Below are 27146 nucleotides of genomic sequence, written 5' to 3' on the forward strand. Positions count from 1 at the left end.
GGTCGAGATGGAGGAAGTCAATACACACCAATTCAAATGGCTGGGTTGTCACAATATTTGTCAACGGGGCCCTGGTATCGTGGCAGGGTTTCTTCTGTTTTAGACAAGTGCAGGCTTTGGTCACATAGTGCTCTACTTCTGATTGCATATATGGCCAGAAGAAGCAGTCACACACTAAAGATACTGTGCGATCAACGCCTTGGTGTCCCTGATTGGCCATGGGATCCAAGGTTAAGGGAGGAAGGCTGGGGAGTGTGGCTGAGGAGTGGAAAAAAAGTATCAGCTATGATTGAATCACAGGGCAGACTTGATGGGCCAAATAGCCTAATTCTGCTCCTATGTCTTATAGTTTTATGGTCTTATGGTCTTTATTATTTTCACAATTTGTCCTCTTTTGCTCCCATTTTTTGTAATTCTTTGTTGTTCAGAAGTTCTTATCTGTCTCGTTATTTTCCTCTAAATGCTTCAAGAAAACAAATCTCATGATAGCATATATTGTCACACATACTGTGATAATATATTGACTTTGAACTTCGAGAATTTGCAGATGGAATTCAAACCAAAGAAATGTGAACTGTTTCACTTTAGAAAATCTAATTTAATGGCAGAAAATAGGGTTAATGGAGGATTCTTCACAGTGTGGAGGAGCAGACTGATGTTGGGCTCCATGTCCATAGATTCCTCAAAGATGCCATGTAGGATGTTAGCCTTGTTAAGAAGTCGTATGGTATGCTGCCCTTCAATAGTTGGGGGCTTAGGTTTAAGAGCTCTGAGCTAATGTTGCAGCTCTATAAAACCTTAGTAAGATCACACTTGAAATATCATGTTCAGTTCTCGTGGCCTCATTATTTGAAGAATATGGGATGTTTAGAGAGGTGCAGAGATTTATTTGGATGCTGCCTGAACTAGCATCCATAACTCATGAGGATAGGTTGAGCGAGTTAGGACTTTTCTCTTTGGAGTGAAAGAGGATGAGAGGTGACTTGATAAAGATATACAAAATGATAGGAGGTTTAGATTGAATGGCTAGCCAAAGACTTCTTTCTCAGGGTAGAAATGGCTACCACGAGGAGCATAATTTTAAGGTGTATGTAGGAATGTATATGGGGTGGATGTCAAAGGAAAGTTTTTATACAGAGGGCAATGGATGCACAGCGAATGGTGGATGCATGGTATCAAGCGTTGTGGTAGAGGTAGTTACTGTACATTAGGAGTGTTTAAGACACTCTTAGATCAAAAAATGAAGGGCTTTGTAGGAGGGAAGGGTTAGATTCTTCTTAGAGTATTCTAAAAGGTCAGCACAATGTCATAGGCTGAAGGGCCTGTACTATGTTGTAATGTTCTGTGTTCTATGTAACTTGTAAACTTGATTTGATGCAAATAATAAATTAGGATGATTGATATTATTCTTAATATCTCCAATTTTTGTTCACTTGTTTGTAAGCTCACATTTGCAACAAATTAAAAACTATTGGAAATGATACTTAATTTTTTCTTCTGTATACATAATTCATGACCACATAAGAGCCAGTTTAATTTTGGCCTCAGTGTCATCTGCATAATTATTGTTACAAATAATAGCAATGTTCATTTTTCCATACTTATCAGGCATGTATTCAGTGGATGCATTGTGCTCTACCCACAGCCACAGCTGACAGGAATCCCACACGAACGCCATTCTGATCTGGATGTAGAGGGCCTACTTTGTTGGCATGGAGATAGGGCATTCCTTCCACAGGGCATCCTTTAGTATTATATGCATGGTCTTGAAAGTTCAGTTTCATTCCAAATACTCCACAAGACCATAAGACAAAGGAGAAGAATTAGGGCATTCAGCCCATTGAGTCTGCTCTGCCACTCCATCACGGCTGATCGGAGATCCCACTCAACCCCATATACTTGCCCTCACCATGTCCTTTAATGCCCTGACTAATCAGAAAACTATCAACATCTGCTTTAACTATACCCAGGGACTTGGACTTCACTGCAATCTGTGGCAGAGCATTCCACAGATTCACTACTCTCTGGCTAAAAATATTCCTTCTTATTCTGTGCTAAAAGGTTGCCCCTCAATTATGAGTGTCTGCCCTCTAGTTCTAGATACCCACACCGTGGGAAACATCATCTCCATATCCACCATATCTAGTCCTTTCAACATTCATTAGGTTTCAACCTGATCCCCCTGCATTCTTCAAAAATCCAGTGAGTACAGGCCCAAAGCCGCCAAACCCTGTTTTTTCAATTCCAGCTGTCAAGGGCAATGGATTCCCAAGAGTTGATGGGATGGTACATTTTTCAAGAAAGCTTTAAGCAATTCCTTGAATCTTTTCCTCTATCCTTTTGGTAATCTCTTGTTTAAACTATTCTCCAGATAATAAGTATTCTTTTTAAAATAGATGAATTTTCTAAAACATTGACTATGCTACAAGTGCTTAATTAGGCATTCCATGTGCTGCTCTCATAAGATTTAGCTATCAAAGATGGAAGTGAGGTTGGGTTTAATAATTCATTGTATGGATGAATTTTATATATAGTTTATATACACACTGAATACAATAAGGAATATCTGCTTGTGTAAGTTTACAAGTTTTTTGTTTATTAGGTTGCATGATTTTGGTTTGTGCAAAGTAAAAATGCCAATAAACCAAAGGCTATTAATCTCTGCTCAGTAAAATGTTAATGACTAATAATCTAAGAAGTTGGATGTAATTGAAAGATGGGGAATCAGCAAATAGCTTTCAAATATGTAATGTGTCATAATAAGACATCTTGAACCAATACAGTAAATGCAGAGTTAAAATGTTTAAATTACGTGCTGTATGTAATAACTTCAAAATTTATTCCAACATGAAAATGAAAATAGAGGAAAATGAAGGAAGAAATAGCAGCATATTGTATGTTTTACAAACACCAGTAGCACTTACATCTCTGGTGATGAAGTGATTTGAGAGGTTGGTTATGTCTAGATTTAATTCCTGTCTCAGCAATGACCTGGGCCCACTGCAATTTGCCTATCGCCACAATAGGTGTATGGTGGATGCCATCTTATTGGCTCTTCATATGGCCTTGGATCCCACCTGGACTATACAAATCCCTAGGACAGGATCCTGTTTATTGACTAGAGGTAGATGTTTAACACAATCATTCCCGCAGTTCTAATAAAAAAAAAGCTCCTGAATCTGGGCCTCTGCAACTGGATCTTTAAATTTCTATGCAGAAGACCACAATCTGTGCGCGTCAAAAATAACATCTCCACCTCACCGACAATCAATACTGGTGTACCTTAAGGGTGTATGCTTGACCCACTACTCTACACAATCTACACCCATGACTGCATGGCTAGGCACAGGTCAAGTGCCACCCCAAATTTGCTGCTGATACAACCACTGTCGGCAGAATTTCAACTGGATATGACCTAGCGTAGAGGAGTGAGGTGGATCCGCTACTTGAGTGGTATCGCAACGACAATGTCACATTCAACATCAGCAGAAAGGGTAAGATGAGGGAACACACGCCAGTCCTCATTGAGGGATCAGCAGTGGAAATGGTGAGCAATTTCAAGTTTCTGGAAGTCAACATCTCTGCAGGTCTATCTTGGACCCGACATATCAATGCATTTACTTAGAAGGCACAGGATCGAAGTAACCTGCAGAGAGTTGTAAATTTAGTCAGCTCCATCATGGAACTAGCCTTTGTAATATCCAGGACATCGTCAAAAAGTGAAGTCTCAAAAAGGTGGTGTCCATCATTAAGGACGCCCAACACCTAGGTCATGCCTAATTTACATTGCTACCATCAGGAAGGACGTTCAGAAGCCTGAAGGCACACACTCAACAATACACAAATAGCTTTTCCCCTCTGCCAACCAATTTCTGAATGAACATTGAACCTCATGAACACTACCTCACTATTTTTTATTTCAATTTTTGCACTATTTATTTTATATATGTATATAGTAATTTACATTTTTTCTGTTATTATGTATTGCAGTATTCTTCTGCTGCAAAGACAACAAATTTCTTGACATATGCAGGTGATATTAAAGCTGATTCTGATTCTGATCTGTGACTTGAATCAATTCAGCTTACAGTAGGTTTATTGTTATTTGCACAGATACAGTACAGACACAGAATATAAATTATACTTAAAATATTTAAGACAGTTATGAAACAGAGAACAAAGTCTGTGCTAAAACAGGACCTTGATAAAAAACAAAGAAGACAAAATCAGTGACAGTTCTAAGGAAGCATTATACCATAAGACTATAAGATAGGACCTGAATTTGGCCATTTGACCCATCGAGTCCGCACTGCCATTCAATCATGGAATCATGGCTGATCTTTTTACCCTGGCCCTCTCCTGGTAACAGATTCCACAAGTTCACCACCTTTTGGCTTACGAAATTTCTTCACATCTCTGTTTTAAATGGACACCCCTCTATCCTGAGGCTATGTCCTCTAATCCAAGATTTCACAACCGTGGGAAACATCCTTTCCACATCTACTCTGTCTAGGCCTTTTAACATTTGAAAGGTTTCAATAAGGTTTCCCCTCATCCTTCTAAATTCCAGTGAGCACAGGCCCAGAGCCATCAAATGTTCCTCATATGATAATCGTTTCATTCCCAGAATCATTCTTGTGTACCTCCTCTGAACCCTCTGCAATGCCAGCACATCTTTTCTAAGAGGAGGAAACAAAAAATCTATTCACAATACTCAAGGTGAGGTCTAACCAGGGCCTTATAAAGCCTCAGCATCACATCCCTGCTCTTTCATTCTAGACCTCTTGAAATGAATACTAACATTGCATTTCCTACCTCACCACAAACTCAAAATATAAGTTAACCTTTATTTCCAAGTTCCTTTGCATCACAGATAATTAGATTTTCTCCCTGATTAGCAAATCATCTGCACATTTATTTCTTCCACCAAAGTGCATGACCATGCATTTTCCAACATTTTATTTAATTTGACACTTTCTTGCCCATTCTCCTAAGATGTCTAAGTCCTTCCACAGTCTTCCTGTTTCCTCAATACTACCAGCCCCTCAATCAATCTTCATACTATCTGCAAACTCGGCAACAAGGCAATCTATTCTATCATCTAAATCATTGATATACAGCATATTAAGAATCGGTCCCAACACCAACCACTGCGGAACACCACTATGCTTGCAACCAATCAGAAAAGGATCCTTTCAATTCCACTAACTGCCTCCTTCCAAACAGCCAATGCTCTATCCATGCAAGCACAAGGAAATCTACAGATGCTGGAAATTCAAGCAACACAAATAAAATGCTGGTGGAATGCAGCAGGCCAGACGGTATCTATAAGAAGAAGCACTGTCGACATTTCGAGCCAAGATCCTTCATCAGGACTAACTGAAAGAAGAGATAGCAAGAGATTTGAAAGTAGGAGGGGAGGGGAAAATCCAAAATGATAGGAGAAGACAGGAGAGGGTGGGGTGAAGCTAAGAGCTGGAAAGTTGATTGGCAAAAAGGATACAGAGCTGGAGAAGGGAAAGGATCAGGGACGGGTGGCCTAGGAAGAAAGAAAGGGGAAGCGGAGCACCAGAGGGAGATGGGGAACAGGCAGAGTGATGGGCAGAGAGAGAGAGAAAAAAGGGGAGGGATGAATAAATCAGGGATGGGGTAAGAAGGTGAAGAGGGGCATTAACGGAAGTTAAAGAAAACAATGTTCATGCCATCAGGTTGGAGGCTATCTAGACGTGTTGTTCCCTCCAACCTGAGTGTGGCTTCATCTTGACAGTAGAGGAGGCCATGGATAGACATATCAGAATGGGAGTGGGACGTGGAATTAAAATGTGTGGCTACTGGGAGATCCTGCTTTCTCTGGTGGACAGAACGTAGGTGTTCAGCGAAATGGTCTCCCAGTCTGCATCGGGTCTCACCAATATATAAAAGGCCACACCGGGAGCACCGGACGCAGTATACCACACCAGCCGACTCACAGGTGAAGTGTCGCCTCACCTGGAAGAACTGTCTGAGGCCCTGAATGGTGCTATGCGATGCCCTTGTCCATTCCTTCCCACTGATCTCCCTCCTGGCACTTATTCTTGTAAGCGGAACAAGTGCTACACCTGCCCTTACACTTCCTCCCTCACCACCATTCAGGGCCCCAGACAGTCCTTCCAGGTGAGGCGACACTTCACCTGTGAGTCGGCTGGTGTGGTATACTGTGTCCGGTGCTCCCGGTGTGGCTTTTATATACCGGTGAGACTTGACGCAGACTGGGAGACCATTTCATCGAACACCTACGATGAAAGCAGGATCTCCCAGTAGCCACACATTTTAATTCCACGTCCCATTCCCATTCTGATATGTCTATCCATGGCCTCCTCTACTGTCAAGATGAAGTCACACTCAGGTTGGAGGAAAAACACCTTATATTCCATTTGGGTAGCCTCCAACCTGATGGCATGAACATTGATTTCTCTAACTTCCGTTAATGCCCCACTTCCCCTTCTTACCCCATCCCTGAATTATTTATTCCCCCCCCCATTTTTTTTCTCTCTCTGCCCATCACTCTTTGCCTGTTCTCCATCTCCCTCTGGTGCTCCCCTCCCCCTTTCTTTCTCCCTAGGCTTCCCGTCCCATGATCCTTTCCCCTCTCCAGCTCTTTATCCCTTTTACCAATCACCTTTCCAGCTTTTAGCTTCACCCCATCCTCTCCTGTCTTCATCTATCATTTCAGGTTTCCTCCTCCCCCTCCTACTTTCAAATGTCTTACTATCTTTTCTTTAAGTTAGTCCTGATGAAGAGTCTCAGCCCAAAACGTCGACAGTGCTTCTTCCTATAGATGCCGCCTGGCCTGCTGCGTTCCACCCGAATCTTGTGTGTAATGCTCTAACCATTCTGGTAGCTTTGCTGCAATACCATGGGCTCTTAACTTGGTAAGCAGCCTTCGGTGTGGCACCTTATCAAAGCCCTTCTGAAAGTCCAAATATAAAACATCCATTGCATCTCCTTTATCTATCCTACTTGCAATGTAATAAAGAATTCCGACAGGTTCATCAGGCAAGATTTTCCCTTTGTCCTATCTTGCCCTGTGTCACCAAGTACTGCATAACCTCATCCTTAACAACTAACTCCAACATCCTCCCTCCCACTGAGTTCAGGCTAACTGGTCTATAATTTCCTTTCTGCTCTGTCCTCTGTTCTTAAACAGTGGACTGACATCTGCAACTTGCCAGTCCTCTGGAACCGTGCCTGAGTCATGGAAGAAGTAATCAGTCCTACTTTATTACTAGAGATAGAATCTGCTCAACAACCTGATAGTTGTAGGAGAGTTGCTGCCCCTGAATCAGATGATGTGGTTTTTCTGGATTCTGCAGCTTCCTGGCTGATTGTACCAGTGAGAAGAGGACAGGACCCAGATGGTGAGCATCCTTGATGATAAATGCAACCTTCCTAAGGCAACACCACTTGGTGGGGAAGATTATGCCATGATGGAGCTGGTTGTGTCCTCTGTCCTATGAAGAGCATTGTGTTCCTGTGCTCTGAAATAGTCGTACCAGACTGTGATGCAACTGGTTAGGATACTTTGAGCGATGCATCCATGGATGTTTGCTCAAGTATTTGGTGTCATGCCTAATTTTCTTAATCTTCTAAGAAAGTAAAAATGCTGATGTGCCTCCTTATGAATACATCCATGTGCTGAGTCCGGGACAGCTCATCTAAGATGTTAATAAACAGGAATTTGAAGCCATTTAATCTCTGCACTGCTGACACACCAATGAGAACTGACACGTGGTCTTCTGCTTTTCCCTTTCTGCAGTCAACAACTAATTTCATTTTCCTGTTACTGAGTGTAAGGGTGTTACTGCAGCACCACTCAAACAGATGCTGTATCAACACTTGCACTTCCCTTGGACTACATCATCGATGTAGACGGGGGGAACCTGCTGCATGGGCAGCAGCTGGTTCTTCAAATCTTCCCGCCCAGGCTTGCACCCTGGAGAGGACACAGACCACCAGAGGCACAAAGCCACGATCCCCTGAGATCAGCGGCTGCCTGTATCTCACTTTTATATGTGGTATATGTGGTTTTGGGCAGCAACAGTTGTGTTATCTGTCAATTGAAAAATGGCACTCAATCTGTTCTTAATCACACAGTGATGGGTGTAATGAGAGAAGATTTGGCGCTAGCACACATTCTTGTGGTACACCTCCGTTCAGGATCAGTGAGGAGAAGATGGTGTTACTGATTGTGATCTGCCAATGAAGAAGTCAAGGATCCATTTGAAGAGGGAGGTACAAAGGCTATGTCATGGATCCTACTAATTGAAATAGTAATCTGTTGTAGATCTGCTGCGGCAATACTCAAATTGAAGGGGATCAAGGTCATTCCTGAGGTTGGAGTTGATTCTTGCAATAACCAACCTCCCAAAGCACTTCATAGCGGTAGATGTAAGTGTGACTGGAGAGTCGCCACTGAAGTAGGTCACGGTTTTCTTCTTGGGTACTCAAGAGAAAACAGTGATAAAACATTGATGTCCTTTTTGAAGCAATTACCTATTCATTGAAGCCATAATTATAATTACAATTCTTACTTTGCATTAATTTGTAATAAATCAAACTAAAATCCTTGTTTCTGCTTTTCTCATTGCAATTTAGCTTTGATTAGGTAGTTTGCAGAATAATAAACTATTACTCCTGTCCTTTTGCCTGATGTGCTTTCTTTTGAAGGTATTGTTGCATGGTAGAAATATTCAAATACATATTAAATTTCATCCACCATTACTGTCATAAATTCAACTACCCACTCCCAATTAATTCTGAATTTCACAAATATCCATGTTGACTTCATTTATGAAGATGATTATGTCTCTTTTCAGATCTGATTTGAAATACTAAGTCTCAAAGATGAGGAAATGAGAATCATCTATTCTCAGTATTTCTTTTGTAAATCTGTTACTTGATAACCACCTAGTAGGATACATAAGATTTCTTGATCCATAATCTTACAATAATTAGTTCCACATATTTACTCCCTTTTTAGTAAAAATACTCCCCCATTTTCTTTAATTTTCCTTGCTTTGTGAACATGATTCTCTGCATGTCATAAATGCTTGTTTGAAATTCAGTTTATGAATATTTCATGATTTTATATTTAAATCAAAGTGAAGAGCAGCAATATATCCCATACAAAGAAGCTCTGCTTCTGAACAAATCAAAATTAGCTCTTCTCTGATTCATGACAATCTACATATATGTCAATTGAATCAACTCTTTATCCAAAAGTGAATTTGTTGTGTGGTCCTATTTATCTTCAGCATAAATCTTTGCAATGATATGAAAAGTCAATGTACCATATACCAGATCAACCACATTTTAGGAGTTAAATTGAACAATAGTGGAAAATGTAAAGCAATTGTAAAACATACCGAACTGACTTCAAATGGCCACACACCAACCACAGTAAAATTCTGTTTCCATCTCATTATCATGAAATCAACAACCAGACAATTGAACAGTATATTAGGGTGGTAGGATGGAGATATGTCTTTGCCAAAAGACATGTCAGGTGTCCTTCCCTCTGCTAGCCTGCAGGTCACCCTTTTACAAGGTATAGCAGCTGCATTGCCATTCAATTAGGATCACATGAAGCCATGGGAGCAGGTGGTGGAAGGTTGTATGGGAAGCTGGTGCATATCACAAGCTCTGGTTATGTGACCACTGATGCCAGGGTAGATAATCTCTGAAGAGTATTGATAATGGCTGCGGTCACCCATCTTGTAAAGATACTGCCCAGAAGAAGGAGGTAGCCGACCTCTTCCATAGAAATATTTGGCAAGAACAATCATGGTCATGGAAAACCAGTGATTGCCTACATCATACGACATGCACATATCGAACAAACAAACTGCATATTGTCTTAGCATAAACTTGCAGTGTGCAAACCGATGAGGGCCCTGCACATGCTGCAGCTACCTGGTGGTGATTCAAGCTTGGAGGTGTACTTCCTGTAACATGTGATGGAAATGTTAGGGTTACATGATAAAAGGTCACAATCAGGGTCATGCTAATATTGATGCCCATAGAACATGAGTGCTTTTAAATATTTAACTACTTTGTGCCAATCATCAAGGGGGTATCAATCTTGTATTCTTCTACTCCAGAGTTAATTGTCAGGTTCTGGCATCCCATGAAATGCTATTACTGCTGTTCTTCACCTACGTTCACCTTACAAAAGATGAAGACTTGTCTAACTATAATCCATGTACATGAGAACAGTCACCTTCCCTCACACTTGCCATGAGGTTTAGACATGCCAGCCTATGTCCTATAGCTTACACGTACTCCAAAACATTCAAACATCCCTATCATATCACACAGATATGTTTTCACTAACACACTTGCTTTCACTGGATATTATTGACACAATGAACTATGAATTCCATGGTCAGTGGCAGTACAAAGGTCACTGAAGATTATTCATATCTATTCCCTTCCTCCCATTGGATTATCCTTGCATTTTTCAATTGTTCTGATTTACAAGCTGCCGATGATGTGAACTCAGAATTCTGATTTCACAAAGTCACAAGATCACAAGACAATGGAGCAGAAGTAGGCCGTTCGGCCCATCGAGTCTGCTCCGCCACTCCACCATGAGCTAAACTATTCTCCCATCTCATTCCAACTTCCAGCTTTTTCCCCATATCCCTTGATACCCTGACTAATTATATACCTATCAATCTCCTCCTTAAACACCCTCAATGATTGGGCCTCCACATTTGCCTCCTCATTGTGAGCCATTGTTGATTCTTCTTTTCAGACAGCCAAGAACACATACATCGTAACTGATTTCTGCTCAGCCAATGGAAGAAGGTTTCCATCACTCATAGCCATTGATACATTGCATACTGTGTGGCACAGGTCAGATATGAAATTTGCAGTGGAAAAATGATCAGGAATTTGTTTTGTTCTTGTCGTTGGAACAGGAAGAAAGTGTGGTTCAGGTGTCAACTTCCCTACATGTTAACTTCCCCCGTCGTCTTTGCTGAGGAAAAAGTGATGTGCATGCATTGCACAATGATTAAGAGACTGGAGGATTGTTTCAATATACAGAAAAGTTGGAGCAGCTAATCGAGTCAGCAGCCTCAATGGAGAGAAGTGGATAATTTTACCTCTAATATATGTCCTCTCTTTTGCCATTATGCTGTCTTGACTTCCAGTGTCAGCCTCAGTAGCTTCATCCTCCTATAGAATACATCTTTGGGGTATATCTATCCTGCTCTTTCCAAATTGCTCCCATAAACTAGGGCTGATGATGTTGTCTGGAAGAACTTTGGTAAAGCATTTTAAAAGTTTGCTTATGGTTTGCTGGTCCAGAAGATTAAGTCATATAGGTTGCACAGTGAGTTGATAAGTTGGATACAAAATAGGCTTGGTAAGGGAATACTGAAAGTAATGGAGGAGGGGTGTTTCTCTGACAACCAGCAAATTCTCTGAGATTTGTTACCAGCAAATCCCCTGTTTATATGACATGGATCAAAATATAGGTGGAATGATTATTATGTCAATATGAGGGGACATAATGCTCATATAGTTCCTTAAGATTGTTATAGATAGGGAGTGGCAATGGGGACAAACTCCCACTACCTATTAAAATGTTCCCAAAGGCTTGCATCTTAAAACCCTCTGACAAACTGGCCTTCGTGTGTGGCTTAGCTACTAAGCCCGGTGGAACTGTTTCTACTGACAGGACAAGGGGCAAAGATGCCTTAAAACCAATTGCTTCTAGCAGATGGGGCTCATCAGCCATGGTTGACACATCATTCAGGAGGAGGACAAAAAAACTCGGATCTCAAACCTCCGTTACCTTGCGGCAACAGCCACTCATTGGGAGGCTTCTATAATAAACATTGAGTTCAGTGCTAACTGGCAACTGCTGTGACACTGTTGGTACCAAACTGCATCGGACTCTGCCGTTCCTGGGGGTTCATCAGATGTGTGGAAAGGTGGTGCTTGCCACATGGGCAATAGCTTGTTCTCCAGGATTGTGTATCTAGACAGCGAGGATGTAATATCTATGGTCAGCTCTGACCAATGGAGGCCCTCAACAATGTTCATATGAGGAATATAATTGAAACCCGGTTTCCTCGGGCTGCATAAGTCTAGGGAATACACACTCTGGTCCAGCCAAATCAGTGAAATTGGGATGGCTTTTCCACCCCAAAACATGGATTGTATGAATGCAGTGTAATTCTCTACCTTGTTACAACTCGGTGCCAAGAAATAACACACACCACACTGCATATGATTAAATGAATTATATTTATGAATGTTAAATTAACTGAAGGGTTAGTAAAGAATAAAAATTGCAAAAAGCCATTATAATTAAACAGTCAAGTGATGTTACCAGCTTCCTTCAGTTTCCACAGATGCTGCCAAATGTCCTCCACCTCTGCAGGCGCCATTCAACATAGTTTTCTCTGAACAGGGTGTGGTGAGTGCTTTTGGACCCACATCAAACTCATCTGTAGAAAAGACATCTTGCAGTTTCAACATCTTTTCTATCAACCTCCTGGTACCATGGAGTCCCCAAAGTTGACTGACTCAGCAGCCAACTTTCCCATTTTCAGAGAGAGTTTCTCCCTGGCTTGTCTCTCAGGGACACTAGACATAACCATCAATTGAAAGAGGTGTGCCATTGGTGTCCCCCGCCTGAGCGTGGCCTCCCTTTCTGAGGCATATCTGTCAAACACTGTCATCCAGTTCACCTATACAACCGAGGGCTTCTGCAGTTCGGGCCTCAGGGAAACATGACTTCTCTTCTTAGTCTTCTGGAGCATCATCAAAGAGGGCCTCGGAATCAGGCATTCCGGAAAATTCAGGGTTCACTCTAACTACTTCCCCAGGCCATAACAAAAGTGGCTTGGACTAGGTTTATACACAGAGTCCCTTGTTTATGCTCATCATCCAGCCCAGTGCAGACATGCACTTCCTGAAAAGCAGCTCAGAACACAGGGTGAATGAACAATGTTTTCAGAAAGCTCTCTCCAACTTTCTCCTTGCAGGCTCCCACTAGTCTCCTCACAATAGGAGTATTCGTCCCCACAAGAATTGAAGCTTCGCCCTTCTTGACCGTGCCCAGACAAACCAACACTAATGCATCAAGGACCTCAGCTACTCTCACGTGTGCCTCTGAAAACTCCAGCGTCAATGACAAGTAACCATCACACGGATAGTCATCCATACTAAGACCCCAGAACTCTAGCGCACTGAGTGGCATCATGGTAAATACATCAAATACTGGTTGTAAAACAAAAGGTACACCAAAGTAACCTGAGAGCCAGTGTTAAGTATAGCTCTAGCATAAATACCCTTGACTCTCCCTTCTCCAGAAACATCGTCATAAGCTCCATTGGACTTCCCGTCGCACCAAACACATTTTCTTAGCACTTGCTTGTAGCCTGTGGAAGTATCCAAAGGGTTCTGTGTCTTTAAGGATCTCACTGCATCAGCAACCAGGCCTCTCAGACCCACTACCAGTCGCTGTCTTTTCACATCATCAGACCACTAACACTCATCCAGCATAGGAGAAGTCCGCTCCACCCAGGGCTTATACTCCTCTTCCCCATCAGGGGTGCGCGTTTTTCCTGAGAACATTCTGAGCCTACGATAACTGGGACTTTCCACTTGGGCACTTAGCCATTTATTTGCCAGAGAGGTAAGGGCTGATACCAACTCAGAATTCTCACCCCTTGCTGGAGGACTCATTAAGCCTTCCAAATCAGACCACTCCTCCCCTCACTCTGTAGAAGCAAGGGCAACTTGTCTTTAAAGCCTCAGCCCCCAGCTATGGGAAACTCGGCTTCAGATTCGGTACCCTCATCTACTCTCCCCTCTTCCCGGAAAGTATGGCCAGCTCATGGTGATGCACCATCAATAACTCACTCTGAGACGTAAAAGCGAGGTTTCAGCTTTTATTGACTGGAAGAAGGAACGAGCAGTGAGTGACCACCATACTACATCCTGGAGACTGAGAGGCTGGGCTCAGACCTCCATCACCTTTATACAGGGGTCTGTGGGAGGAGCCACAGGAGCAGTCAGCAGGGGGCGTGTCCAGACAGGTATATGTAGTTCACCACACATGGCAACCACCTCTCAGAGCATCAATGGTACCTGGTAGTTCCACTGCCGTTATGTCAGCACTAGTCAAAGTCATTTTGTCAAACCTCTGCTCCATGATCGTAACTGTTCCTAATCCTTTAACGGCAGTCAGAGTCCAAATCAACAATTCACTGAGGCTAAGAAAGTCCATCCTACTCAATACACACGCATTCGTTACCGGTAATCCCGTGGATTCAAATTACCACTCAACCCCTGCACTATCCATAACCACATAGCTTAATCACTTTACCAGACGATGGTTTAACACAAGCTTCAACACACAACCCACAAGATCGATCCTCAGGGCAATCACACAGCATCCAATGAAACCAATCCAGGATGATATCCACTCAATGAAACCCCCTGGTTCCTCAGGCTGCGTAAGTCCAGGGAATACACACCCTGGTCCCACTAAATGCATGAGGTTGGGAAGGCTCTCTCACACCAAACCCCGGTTTGTGTGGATGCCGTGTAATTTGCTACCCTGTTGCAACTCGGTGCCAAGAAATAACAGACAGCACACTGCATGTGATTAAAGGAATTATGTTAATGAATGTTGACATAACTAAATAGTTAGTAAAGAAAGTAAAAAAAAACATAAAGGGCTCATTATAATGAAGCAGTCAAATGTGCATAGGTTGAAGCTCAACTCTTCCAAAAGTCATATTCACTGAACCTCTGACGACCTCCACACCTTGCTACCGGGGCGTTACATAATTTTACAATGATTGGAAGAAAGGATGAGGGGGGGTTGTCATAAGTGTTTCTTTCACATGGAGAGAGGTGGGTGTGTGGAACACCCTGCTGGGATAGAAGTAGAAACTGCTTTATAAGGGACATTTAAGAGACTCTTAGCCAGGCACATGATGATAGAAAAATGGAGGGACCCGTGAGAGGGAAGGGTTAGGTTGATCTTAAGAGTAGTATGCTGTAATATTTTATGTTTATAAACAATACAGAACTTGCCTTTCTTGGGAAGTGTTAAGTTTAGGACATTGTCTTAATGAATTGATCAGGTCAACTGGTAGTAGCATATAAAGTTATGAGTGGTATTCACAGTGTAAAGAGTCAGATTAATTTTCCTAGTGCGGAAATATCAAATGAAGTACTAGATTTAAGGAGCAAAGAGAAAAGTTTAAAATCAAAATGTGGAACAAGTTTTTTTTAGAAAGTGATAGGTACTTGGAACCCACTAGGGGAGATAGTGGAACAGAGTATGAGAGCAACATTTAACATTGAATATGGATAGGCGTATGAATAAACAGGGTAGAAGGATATAGGCCATGTGAAGATGGATGGGATTAGTTCACACAGGTATCCTGGTTAGAGTAGACATTGTGCACTGGCGTGGGTGTTCCAATGCTGTCCTATTCTACATCCCACATTCTAAAATTCAACATCCAACAGTGAATTGCCAAAATCAAGAAATGACAAAAATTCTTATACCTTACTGTACACTTTGTTTAAACGTACCTCTTGCCCAATTGTTGCCCTCCTATTAGACCAAATATCATGATAATACTACTGCTGAATCTGCTGCCAGGTACTTAATCTCTTTCTGCTTTGACCAGTAATGTGATATGTAGTTATTTGGACATCTAGTTTAATATGCTGTGTGGCAACATTAATTGGAATATTTCTTTGCTGGATTCTGAATAAAAACACTTGATTAGATAGGCTATACTGTGAAATTCTCCTTTGAGTATGACAGTTGATGAATCTACATCGTTAAATTAGAACCATTGAATTTCTTTTTCATTGCTTTCTTCATTGTTTTAGCACTGATCAATATGCACCCATGGAATGCTCTGCCATTCATAGAGCTAAATGGCGGTCATAATCAGATTTGTGCATTCTTATCTATCTTTGAGCTGGATAGAAATTTTCCAAGTAATTCTTGTCATTACAATTGAAGTGTAGCATAGAAGACACACAGTAACTACTTAGCAGGTGATAGAGGTTGCTGAATGTCACTGGTGGGCAGTTTTTCTGTTTGCCCAACATTGCTCTAATTGTCTCCTTTCTATCTGGCAGAAAGGTGATGAATTGTTGTCTGAGGAATTTCAGTGAAATAAGCTGAGCTCTAATATTTATCCAGAGAAAGACTTCCTTTGGTGCACTTTCACAACAACTTCCTCCTTTGCTTCATACTCTTCCTCAAATCCAACCTCCTCCCATTCTTCACCCTCTTCTTTTTGACAATTAATATTATTGTACAATTAATAAGTCAAGATTCCAATGGAGAGGCAATGAGATGGTAAGTTGTCCCATTGTATAAAAAGGTCCCAGCCAATGAGCTATAATCTTTTGATCAGATTATTCAGGTTCTCTTTATGTAAAAGCAAATTTCATTTCCTTCTTTCAATCACATCTATAAATGTATTTCTGATTTGGAGTTTTCCTTGATATCTGCAGCTGAAGTTCATCTATCCTTTAAGATGTCTAGCTGCTTTTAAGTAGCATTGTAAATGAGTGAATTTTCACATCTAACGCAGATATGTAGTTAACGAATGATGCACACAGCGCAGATTGACTGACCTTATGTGTGCAAAAGACATTTCCACATAAAGCTAAGTATCCATTGCAGTAATTATTAATAATAAAATATTCTTGAAAGCTGGAATTAAACTCATCTGAAAACGTTTTTGTCAGATTAATCAATGTATTCTACATGTAAACCATCCTCAAACAGTACAATCTGCTCAATCTGATATTACTTAATTCAAATTTAATTATTCAAAGTTGAAATCACTAAATTCTCCCTTGGCAATTTATATCATGCAATCTAATTTTTTAGATTACACATTGCTACCCCAAAATCATCTCTAAATTATCTGAATTAGGCCACATCAATCTTTACATTTAACTGTATTCAATCCTTGATCATTTACATGTCCAAAGAAATCCTTTCTCTACTCACTTAACCTCAATCTACTTGATTATAGAACATCTAATTAGACTCTTGCAATTGTATTTCAAATTCTTGGGGTATTAATTGCCATTTTATCATACTAATTGCAAATCTATCAAGATATTGTTTTAACACTTGTCCCTAGATGATTTGGAAACCTAACGTGATAAATAGTTTAGACTTTGTGTTGTCTAGTGCACAGTACACATGTATAGACTGTCAGTTCCAAAAGAATTTCTGGCATATCTTGACAGAGAAACTGCAGCCAGCTATTAGAGAGGTTATATTGGAGTTTAACATTATCGTATGGATTAATTTTATCCAGATGGATGGATGCCTGGAGGGACTGCCAATGTCGAGAATGGGACATTACACTGAGACCATTGCAGTACTATCATTGTCATTATACATCACATTGACAAATCAAAACTCACTGAAGTTTAGATCAGAGATGAGATAAAAGATAAAGTATGTTCTCTTTGATGGCAGAGTGTCTATTGTATCCACATTTCAAATGCATTTTACCCAAAGGCTTTTAGTGTTATACAATCATTCTTCTTTTGCTTCAGTTGTAACTAATCCATGGCCAAGTACAGAGCTGAAATGTTGGGCTGTCTAGATATCCGGACCTTGTCATTGCACTAGCAATGTGTTAAAATGCTTACAGTCACATTTGATTCCAGGCAGCATTGCACTTTTTTGATTCAATTAGGATGCCATAGGTTTTCAAATTTATCTTAACTGGCTCATCGAATCTTTCGGAATGTTTCAGATTTTTTGGTGATAGAACGATATGAAGTATATTCCCCATTCTCTACCTTGATCTCTACAACTAACTGTAGAACAATAAATCTGGTGGTCTATCATTCCATGACGGACTTAGCACAGCTGCTTTGCTTTATACACTGGCATCATTGATTATAGATTTAAACTGAACAATTCAATCATCTGCATGGTTGCTATGGTTATTGAGCGTAAGTCTAGTAATGAATATGTTTACATGGCAGTGGACTATGTGCACATAGTCCACATATGCAAATGGTAGCATTTACCTACTACCTCATGAGCTCTGTATCCAGTCTATAATTCTCCATAACTTTCAACATCTACAACAGTCTCCCAGCATTTAAGCACATCTTTCTCGCCCTCCCACACTCTGCTTTCAGTAGGGATCATTCCCTACGTGACTCACTTGTCCACTAACCCCTCTCCATCGATTCCCCCTCACCTCCCTCTGTTGCCCCCCTTCCTCCCTTTCTTTCATAATCTATTCTCCTCTCCATTTTCCACAGCCCTTTACCTCTTACATCTATCACTTCCAGCTTCTTACTTCATCCCCCTTCCCCACCCACACATCACCTTTCCACCCTCCTCATTTCGACTCACTTATCACCTGCCTGCTTGGACTCGTCTCCCTGCCCCCCCCCATCTTATTCTGCTTTCTACTCCAAAACATTTACTGCTTCTTAGCCCAAAACATTTACTGCTTCTTCCATCTCCATCGATGCTGCCTGACTTTGTGAATTCCTCCAGCATTTTTTGTGTGTTGCTCAAAATTTCCAGCATTCACAGGAACTCTTGAGTTTATGACCATATGCCTAGACTGCTTATCGTGATTATCTTATTGCACACTGGTTGTTATGTGTAGTAGAACATCTCACATTGTTTGTTGTTAGATTGGCACTTCAGTCAAGTACTGAACAAGCACTGTAATGTAAGGTGTATCATTTATTTCTGTTAAGGTTCTGTCAAATCAATGCAACAGATCATGGCACAATACAAGAAAGACATGATATGTGTCTTGATATCCTTGCTGACTTTTATACCTTAATCTGTACTTCAGATAGATTTTCCCAATATTTATTTCACTGCAGTTGTGCACCAATTACCTGCTGCATTTCCTTACTTTGCAACAATCAAACTCTCACTACACTGTGTAGTTCCCTACACAGTACATGTGGGAACTAATTAACCAGCAAGTTTTGCCACAAAAGCAGCTGAGGAGTTATCAGCAAAAAAAGAGAAACATGTTTTCAGCACAACTCAAGAAACAGAGGTCCTGATGGGATTAACACCACTGAGGAAGATAAGGATCCATGTGTTTTTTGATAGTTGGAATACAGAGATATCATTAGTTAAAGAGGAGTACATGAGAAATATAGCCCATTAGTTTAAAGATGATAAGGGAGACAGAGTTTCTATAAGTTTAAAAATACTTTATTAATGTGGTGTGCTGGTGCATGGAAACAGGAATTTTGGGCCAACAAATCCATGCCAAAATAAGTACCTGAGCTTGTCTCAGTTGGCTATGCCTGGTCCATAACTCTCTCAACCTTTCCTATCCACGTATCTGTTCAGACTCTTTTAAATGTTGTAATCATACCCACTTCTGCCACTTCCTCTGGCTGTTTTGTTCCATGTACCCTGCACCCACAGCTCCCTTTAACATCTGTCTCCCCTCACCATAAATCTAAGCCCTATAGTTTCAAATTCCCTTAGCTTTGGAAAAGGCTGCAACCATTCAATATTTAAGAGAATTTAGGATAGGTACGTGCATGGTTGGGTATGGAGGGCTGTGGTCCTGGTACAAGTCAATGGGAGTAGGCAGTTTAAATAGTTTGACATGGATTAGATGGGGCAGAGGGCTTGTTTCTGTGCTGTACTTTTCTATGACTCTGTCTACTCATTCCCTTTTGATTTTACAGCACTTCTATCAGTTCTGCCCACAGCCTCCTTCACTCCAAGGAAAATTGCCCGACTCATCCAGTCCCTCCTTGTAGTTTAAGCCTTCCAGTTCATCACTACACTTACTCTCTAATCAATACCACTAGATTAGATTATTTTAACTCGACATTGCATATAATATATATAATCTTGAGAATTATCTATGACCTATGATATGCAATAATGAGCACAGTATTAAAATAAACATGCTTCATTGACTCCACTGCACATTGTGAGGGAGTCTGATGAGTGAGGCCTTCATCGGTCAGGCTCAACCTTGGATGTTGAGTACTAGCTGTCTGGATATGCAAGCCAGGGCAGTACAATATAGAGAACAAGCTGTTGCCCATGTAGCAAACTCCCCCTCTCTACGCAGCTGATGAACTCAAAGGAGTGGCAGAGTTGGGCACCAGCAGCATCGCAGAAGTTTCCAGTCAGCGTTGAACTCAATGTATGACTGACTTAGGGATTCCAGCTTCAGATGCTTTCCTTGGAGTTTACTCCTGAAGCCTTCCCCATGAATGGGTATAGTTGCAAGGCAGCCAAAAGGTTGAGACATGTCAGTCCACGGCCTCCTTTACTCTGCGATGAAGCCACACTCAGGTTGGAGGAGCAACATCTTATACTCTGTCTGGGTAGCCTCCAACCTGACCGCATGAGTGTCATTTTCTTGAATTTCCAATAATTGTCCACCCCCCCCCCTCCATTCCCCATTCCTGTTTCCTGTTATCACTTTTTTCCATCCTTGCCCATCAACTTCCTCTGGTGCTCATCCCCCTTCCCTTTCTTCCATGGTCTTCTACCTTCTCCAATCAGATTCCCCCTCTTCCAGCCCTTTATCTCTTTCACCAATCCACTTCCCAGCTCGTTATTTCACCCCTCACCCTCTCCCAGTTTCACCTATCACCTACCAGCTTGCATTCTTCCCCCCCCCCTTCCCCCACCTTCTTATTCTGACTTCTCATCTTTTTTTTAAGTCCCGATGAAGGATCTTGGCTTGAAATATCAACTGGTTATCCCTTTCTATAGATGCTGCCTGGCCTGCTGAGTTCCTCCACCATTCTTGTGTGTTGCATTAGAGGTTGAGATCAGAGTTTTCCTTTTCCTAGGTAAGTTGCCAGCCATGGCAGACAAGTTCCATCTGCCTGAATTAAGACTGAAGAGTAATTTTTCATGGCATTATAGGACAAAAGGAAGATATTGTCCTGAGCAACTATTAATTATACTTCTGAAAGTAGGAAAATATACTAGGTGAAAAAGAAACAAAGTGTTTTTTCAATCCAACATTTTTGCTAAATGTCATAACTCTTAGTTAAAAGAAATTGCTTCAGAAAATTTCTCCCTTTTTATCTCATCTAAATCCTCCATGATATTCATTCCCATTATATCTCTCCTTCCCTTTTTCGTTTGGAACTTCTTATTCATCATTAAGTTTTATTGTCCGTGTAACCATCCACATACCTTAGGTATCAGCTATTTCCTTCACTATATTTCTAATTTGCTGATGCTGTCGAGATACGTCTCTACCAAAGGAGGTGTGAAGCACTCCTTCACTCCACCAACCTGCAGGTTATCCTTGGCAAGGTGTAGCACCTAATTAGCCTGCTCCCCCCACCCGATCAGGGTCACATGAAACCATTGGGAGCTGGTGGTGAGTAGTCATGGTGCATATCACAAGTACTGGTATGCAACCACTGATAGCAGGAGAACAATCTCTGAAGAGTATTGATAATAGCTTGGGACACTGGTTTTCTTCTCCTCAGAAGGCGGCAATGGCAAACGACTTCTGCAGAAAAATTTGCCAAGGGCAATCATGCTCATGTGACCGTTATTGCCTGCATCATGACCCGACACATAGAGGATGATGATGATATTTCCAAACTTTGCAACCTTCTTTCAAAGCATGTTTTCCATAACTATAACAAAATTCTGGAGATAAATCTTAAGTAAAGATTAACTTTATGAGTTATTTAGGCAAGTGTATGATTCATGTCAATAATATTTATAATTAAATCAGGTCCCTTATTGTGTGTTATGCTTTTCAAGTTGCATAAATACGTATATGACTCTGCATGTATGATCTCTTTTATATTAAGTACAGAAATTTTTCCACTGTGTTTTTGATATAAAACAAAGGGGTCAGTTTGCTAACAATACTAAAGGCTACATCAGAAAAAGACTGAGGTCACAGTTGCACTGTTTCTGGAGCCTGCACAGCCTTATAAATACCAGACCGAGATGCAACTTGTCAGGATGCTATCCATCGTGCTCCTATAAAATGCAGTTTGGATGGGAAGGGGAACGCTAGCTTTCCTCAATTTCCTTAGGAAATGGAGGCCATCAAAAGTATAGAACCCCTGGCCAAAAGTTGCCCAAATTAACTTAATTCTTCTGTATTATTTAAGATTGTTTGTCAGTTAGGAGGAGGAAGGGTGGTTTTTCTCTTGCTCAAAGAAGCAGGCATGCCTTTTTGCATTCATTTAGCTGTGGATGAACCATTCTCATGGGTTCTCAGCAAAGGGTTAACTGCAAATAACTGGCAGTGACTTCAGGTTGGAGTTAGTAAGCTAATGAGACATATCTAATTAAATTAAATTACTGATTAAAATATAGTCTGTCTTTGTCTCCAGCCTCCACATATAACTCCACCAGGGTTCGCTTTGGCACCACCAAGTTTCAAAAACTGATATGGCCTCTGTCAAAATCAAGCAACCCAGTAGGCAATAACTTAGCCTACGTCCCTTTCAGCAATTGTAAAGATGGATATATTCTGAGGCTCATCAGGTCATATAGCATCTATGCGGCATAACGAGAATGCAATATCTTGAGTTGTGACAATACGTCAAATTTTCAGGCAATGTGAGGAGTGCATCATGTCAGATAACAGAAATAGTGGAAATCCGCAAAGCAAAGCAAGACAGTGACAATGGAGCATAGTCTGGTCCACTCAAACAATTTCATTGTTGGTTAGATGGCATAGAGTGCTGTGGTGAAAAGGAAATTAAACAAATGCAATCACAGATTACGTAGAAAGATGTTTTCCACAGGGATTAAAACAATATATTTATAATAGACAAGTTCTTTCTCTTTATTTATTTATGCAAGTACAGCACAGAATAGGCCCTCTGGCCCTTCCAGCCATGCTGCCCAGCAACCCCCCCCAAACCCAAATTTTTAACCCTAGTCTAATCATTGGACAATTTACAGCGTCCAATTAACCTACCAACTGGTTTGTCTTTGGGCTGAGGGAGGAAACCTGAATACCCAGAGGATACCCACGTGGCCACGGGGAGAACATCCAAACTCCTTACAGGCAGCAGAGAATATTGTTGCTGGTACTGTAAAGTGTTGTGGTAACCACTATGCTACCATGCTGCACTTAATAAAGATTGAAGTGTTCATTGTCGTTTCAATTTTTTACTCCTTTAATGATGTAAGGAAGGAATTAAGATAAAAGCAAACCAACTTGCTGAGATCCCCCAGCACTTTGTGTGTGGTGTTCTGGATCTCCAGCTTTTGCAGAATCTCATGTGTTTTTGACTGAGGTAAGGGCTTTTGGTGTATAATGACTAACAGTACTGCGAGGTAAAGAGTCAATATAATAAGCCAAGAAAATGTTGATTCAGCAACACCATACCGAGTTTTTAAATCAATAATTTTTCAGAGCGAAGAAACAGATGAAACTAAAGAACAATTCAGAGATTTTGAATTGAAATAGATAATGATCTCTACACAATTACAACAAAGGAAGGTGTCATGTTTTTGTTACTTTACTGCCCTTAATTTAAAAGCAAACCTGGTTTCTCAAATCCTTGAGAGTGCAGTAGTGAAGGAAGTTGTACTCTGTATGTGCATAATTAGCAGTCTGATGTAGGCAAGTTTCAAAAAATTCTTGCAGTACCATTCATTAAAAATGACTGTGGAGATCAGAGAAGTGAGTAAGATGTTCTCTTTTCCTTCTATCCTGTCTAGATATTAAACACTTCGCAACCACTCGCCCAATACGCTCTACATTCTTTTTATAGAAGAATGTATTTTTAAAAGAAATAGAGAATTCTTTGACATAAAATCGAAAACCAAACTGAACAAGTTTTCAGAATAGAAGAGGTATGAATGCCAAGTTCAGAGATCACAAACAGACCCAAAAGGCCAACAAGTGCAAGCAGACAGAATAAAAAGCGATAACCATCGGTTACTTTATAAGAGTTGCCTGATGATTAAAGGGAGTAATATCATGGCATAATGGTGCAGTGAATTGAACTGAATTGTCTTTATTTCTTACATCCTTCACATACATGAGGAGTAAAAATCTTTACACTACATCTCCATCTAAATGTGCAATGTGCAATCATGGTAATTTATAACAGTTTATAATAAATAGAGCAGTCAATGTAATATAAGTACATTCAACTCAGCGTCAGTTCATCAGTCTGATGGCCTGGTGGAAGAAGCTATCCTAGAGCCTGTTGGCCTTGGCTTTTATGCTGCAGTACTGCTTTCCGGATGGTAGCAGCTGGAATAAATTGTGGTTGGTATGATTTGGGTTCCCAGTGATCCTACGTGCCCTTTATTCACATCTGTCCTTGAAAATGTCCTGCATCATGGGAAATTCACAACTACAGATGTGCTGGGCTATCCACACTATTCTCTGCAGAATCCTGTGATTAAGGGAAATGCAGTTTGCATTCCAGACAGTGATGCAGCCAGTCAGGATGCTCTCAATTGTGCAGTTGCAAAAAGCTTCTGGGATGTGGGGGTCCATAACAAACTTCTTCAACCATCTGAGGCACTGTTGTACCTTTCTCACCACACAGCTGGTGTGTACAGACCACATGAGGACCTTGGTGATGCGGATCCGGAGGAACTTAAAGCTATTTACCTTCACAACCCCAGATCCACTGATGTCAATAGGGGTTAGCCCGTCTCCATTCCTCCTGTAATCCACAACCAGCTCCTTTGTTCTTGTGATATTGAGGGAGAGGTTGTTTTCTTGATGCCACTGTGTCAGAGAGATGACTTCTTTCCTGTAGGCCACCTCATTATTGTTTGAGATAAGGCCAATGAACATGGAGTCCTTGGCAAATTTAATTAGTAGATTGGAGATGTGGGAGGGAGAGGGAGAGAGAGGGGGAGGGGTGAGAGAGAGATTGAGATTGGTTAACCTTGATTGAGACTAACAGACTCAGATAGATCTCTGACTCTGGAGACCTTGGGAGTCACTGGCCATTGTGACTTTTGTCCATACACGGAACTCACCGCCCGAATGGGCCTCCAACTCAGGACTGGTTTCTAATCTGGGTTGAAAGTCTGAGGAGCTGGTCTCCACAGTGCCTGCAATTCAGCTTCCAGGATTGCAGACATCTGAATGTGGAGTGCTCCAATTTGGACGTATATTCCCGGCAGGGCCCTATTTTTGCTACCTGCAAAATCTAAATCCCCTCATTCCTGTTCCCTAATTCCTAACTTGACATCTAACCCCTGCTCTTTCCCCAAGACCATTGCTAGAAACTTTAAAAAAACAACTAACTCTGGGCCGTGGCTTTCAATGACATACAGCTTAAGGCTACCTTGACCTGTTTCATTTATATTTGTTAAGGCCTTCTTTGATTTCACAGTTCTTAGAGTTATAGAGTTAAACACCATGGTCACTTCTCTTTTTAAACTATATCACTTGAGAAGCCAATCAATTGCTGAGGCCAGAATTCTGTGCTCTGTAGACGGTGCTGCTTGTTTGCAAAGCTGTCCTTTTAACTTCAGACAGGTTACTCTTGCCATTTCCATTAAGATCTGAAGACTGGGTCCTGTTTGCAACAAGAAGCAGAGTAAGAAATATTGGTTAGAAGTTTTATTTTGTCACAAACATCTCTGACCCTTTGGGAAGGTCATGTTGCTGTGTTAGAATGCTGAGATTAGCAACATTCTCATGGGCCCTGGAAAGTGAATATCCATCAACCTCTATAAGGTCACCCCTTAACAACCTTCGATGAAGGAAAAAAAGTCTCAATCAGAACAACCCTTCCTTATATGTCAAGCTGTTTAGTCCTGTTAACATGCTGGTCGATCTTTTCTGCATCTTTAATGCAATCCTTCCTATAAATGTGCAACCAGAACTGCACACAATACTTCAAGTTTGGCTCCTCCAATTAAACTTGTAATTAAAATCTGACTTAACTTATCCCTTCTACTAACACAACTCCATATTGCCTCACAACTCAATAAGTCTGTCAAGGTCTTCCCGAACCAGAAACCCCGGATCAAAGGTTCTGTGCTGTAGTGATATCACATGTCATGTGTAAGAAAGTGATTGGACAGAGTTTGGAGCATGCCCAGAAGTGACAGAATGATCGAGAAGCTTGTATGTTAAAATGTGATTGTATGTTAAAACTCTAACATCTTTCTTTGTGAGTAACTCACGGTACGTATAAAGAACACAACATGATGTCAGAAACCAGTCTGGAAGAATAATACATTTTGCTAACATGGGAGAAGCGAAGATAATCGAAAGAAAAGAGCCAAACTTTTTCATTGTTTGCTAACAGCTTTAAAGATGGAGGTTTTGCAACCCCCATCAATGCTTCGACTGACTGGAAACGTAGCTGAAAACTGCAAAAGATTTAAACAGCGTTTTGAAATTTATTTTTCAGCAATCGGAGCAGATAATAAAATGGAAAAATCAAAAGCTGCAATCCTACTCCACGTGATTGGTGACAATGCAATTGAGGTATATAACCATTTTACTTTTGAGAATAGAGATAATTTGAATCCAAAAGCGATAATGGACAAATTTGACACATTTTCGATACCGAGTGCAATGTGATGTATGAGAGGTATCAATTCTTTACCTGTCAGCAGAGAGCTGGTCAAACAATTGATCGATTTGTTACGGAATTGAGAAACCACAGTAAAACATGCGAGTTTGCAGAGCTGATGCACTAAATATGTTATTGTTTGTGGCATTCTAGATAATACTCTGAGAGGAAGACCCTTAAGAGAACCAGATGTAAATTTGGAAAAAGCTTTGATGCTCTGCAAAGTTTCGGAATCTGTGATGTTGTAGGCTAAAGAGCTTTTTATTGAGAGCTACGTAGATGCTGTAAAGCGCAAACATGTTAGAAAAAATAATGAAGCGACAACGAAACCGACAGAGAGCAAGACATCGTCTGAAAGAGAAAAAATTGTGATCGCTATGGGTGGCAACACCGACCTAAAAATGTCCAGAGTATGGAACAATATGCAATCACTGTGGTAAGTGTAATCATTTTTCATACTATTGTAGAAGTAGAAAGGAAATAAAACACATAAGTGCAGTGCTTGAAAATGAACATGAGAAATTTTATATAGACGTGCTTTGTGAAAACAAACAAAGTAAGAATGA

This window comes from Hemitrygon akajei, chromosome 2 (assembly GCF_048418815.1).
Source record: "Hemitrygon akajei chromosome 2, sHemAka1.3, whole genome shotgun sequence".
Classification (NCBI taxonomy): domain Eukaryota; kingdom Metazoa; phylum Chordata; class Chondrichthyes; order Myliobatiformes; family Dasyatidae; genus Hemitrygon; species Hemitrygon akajei.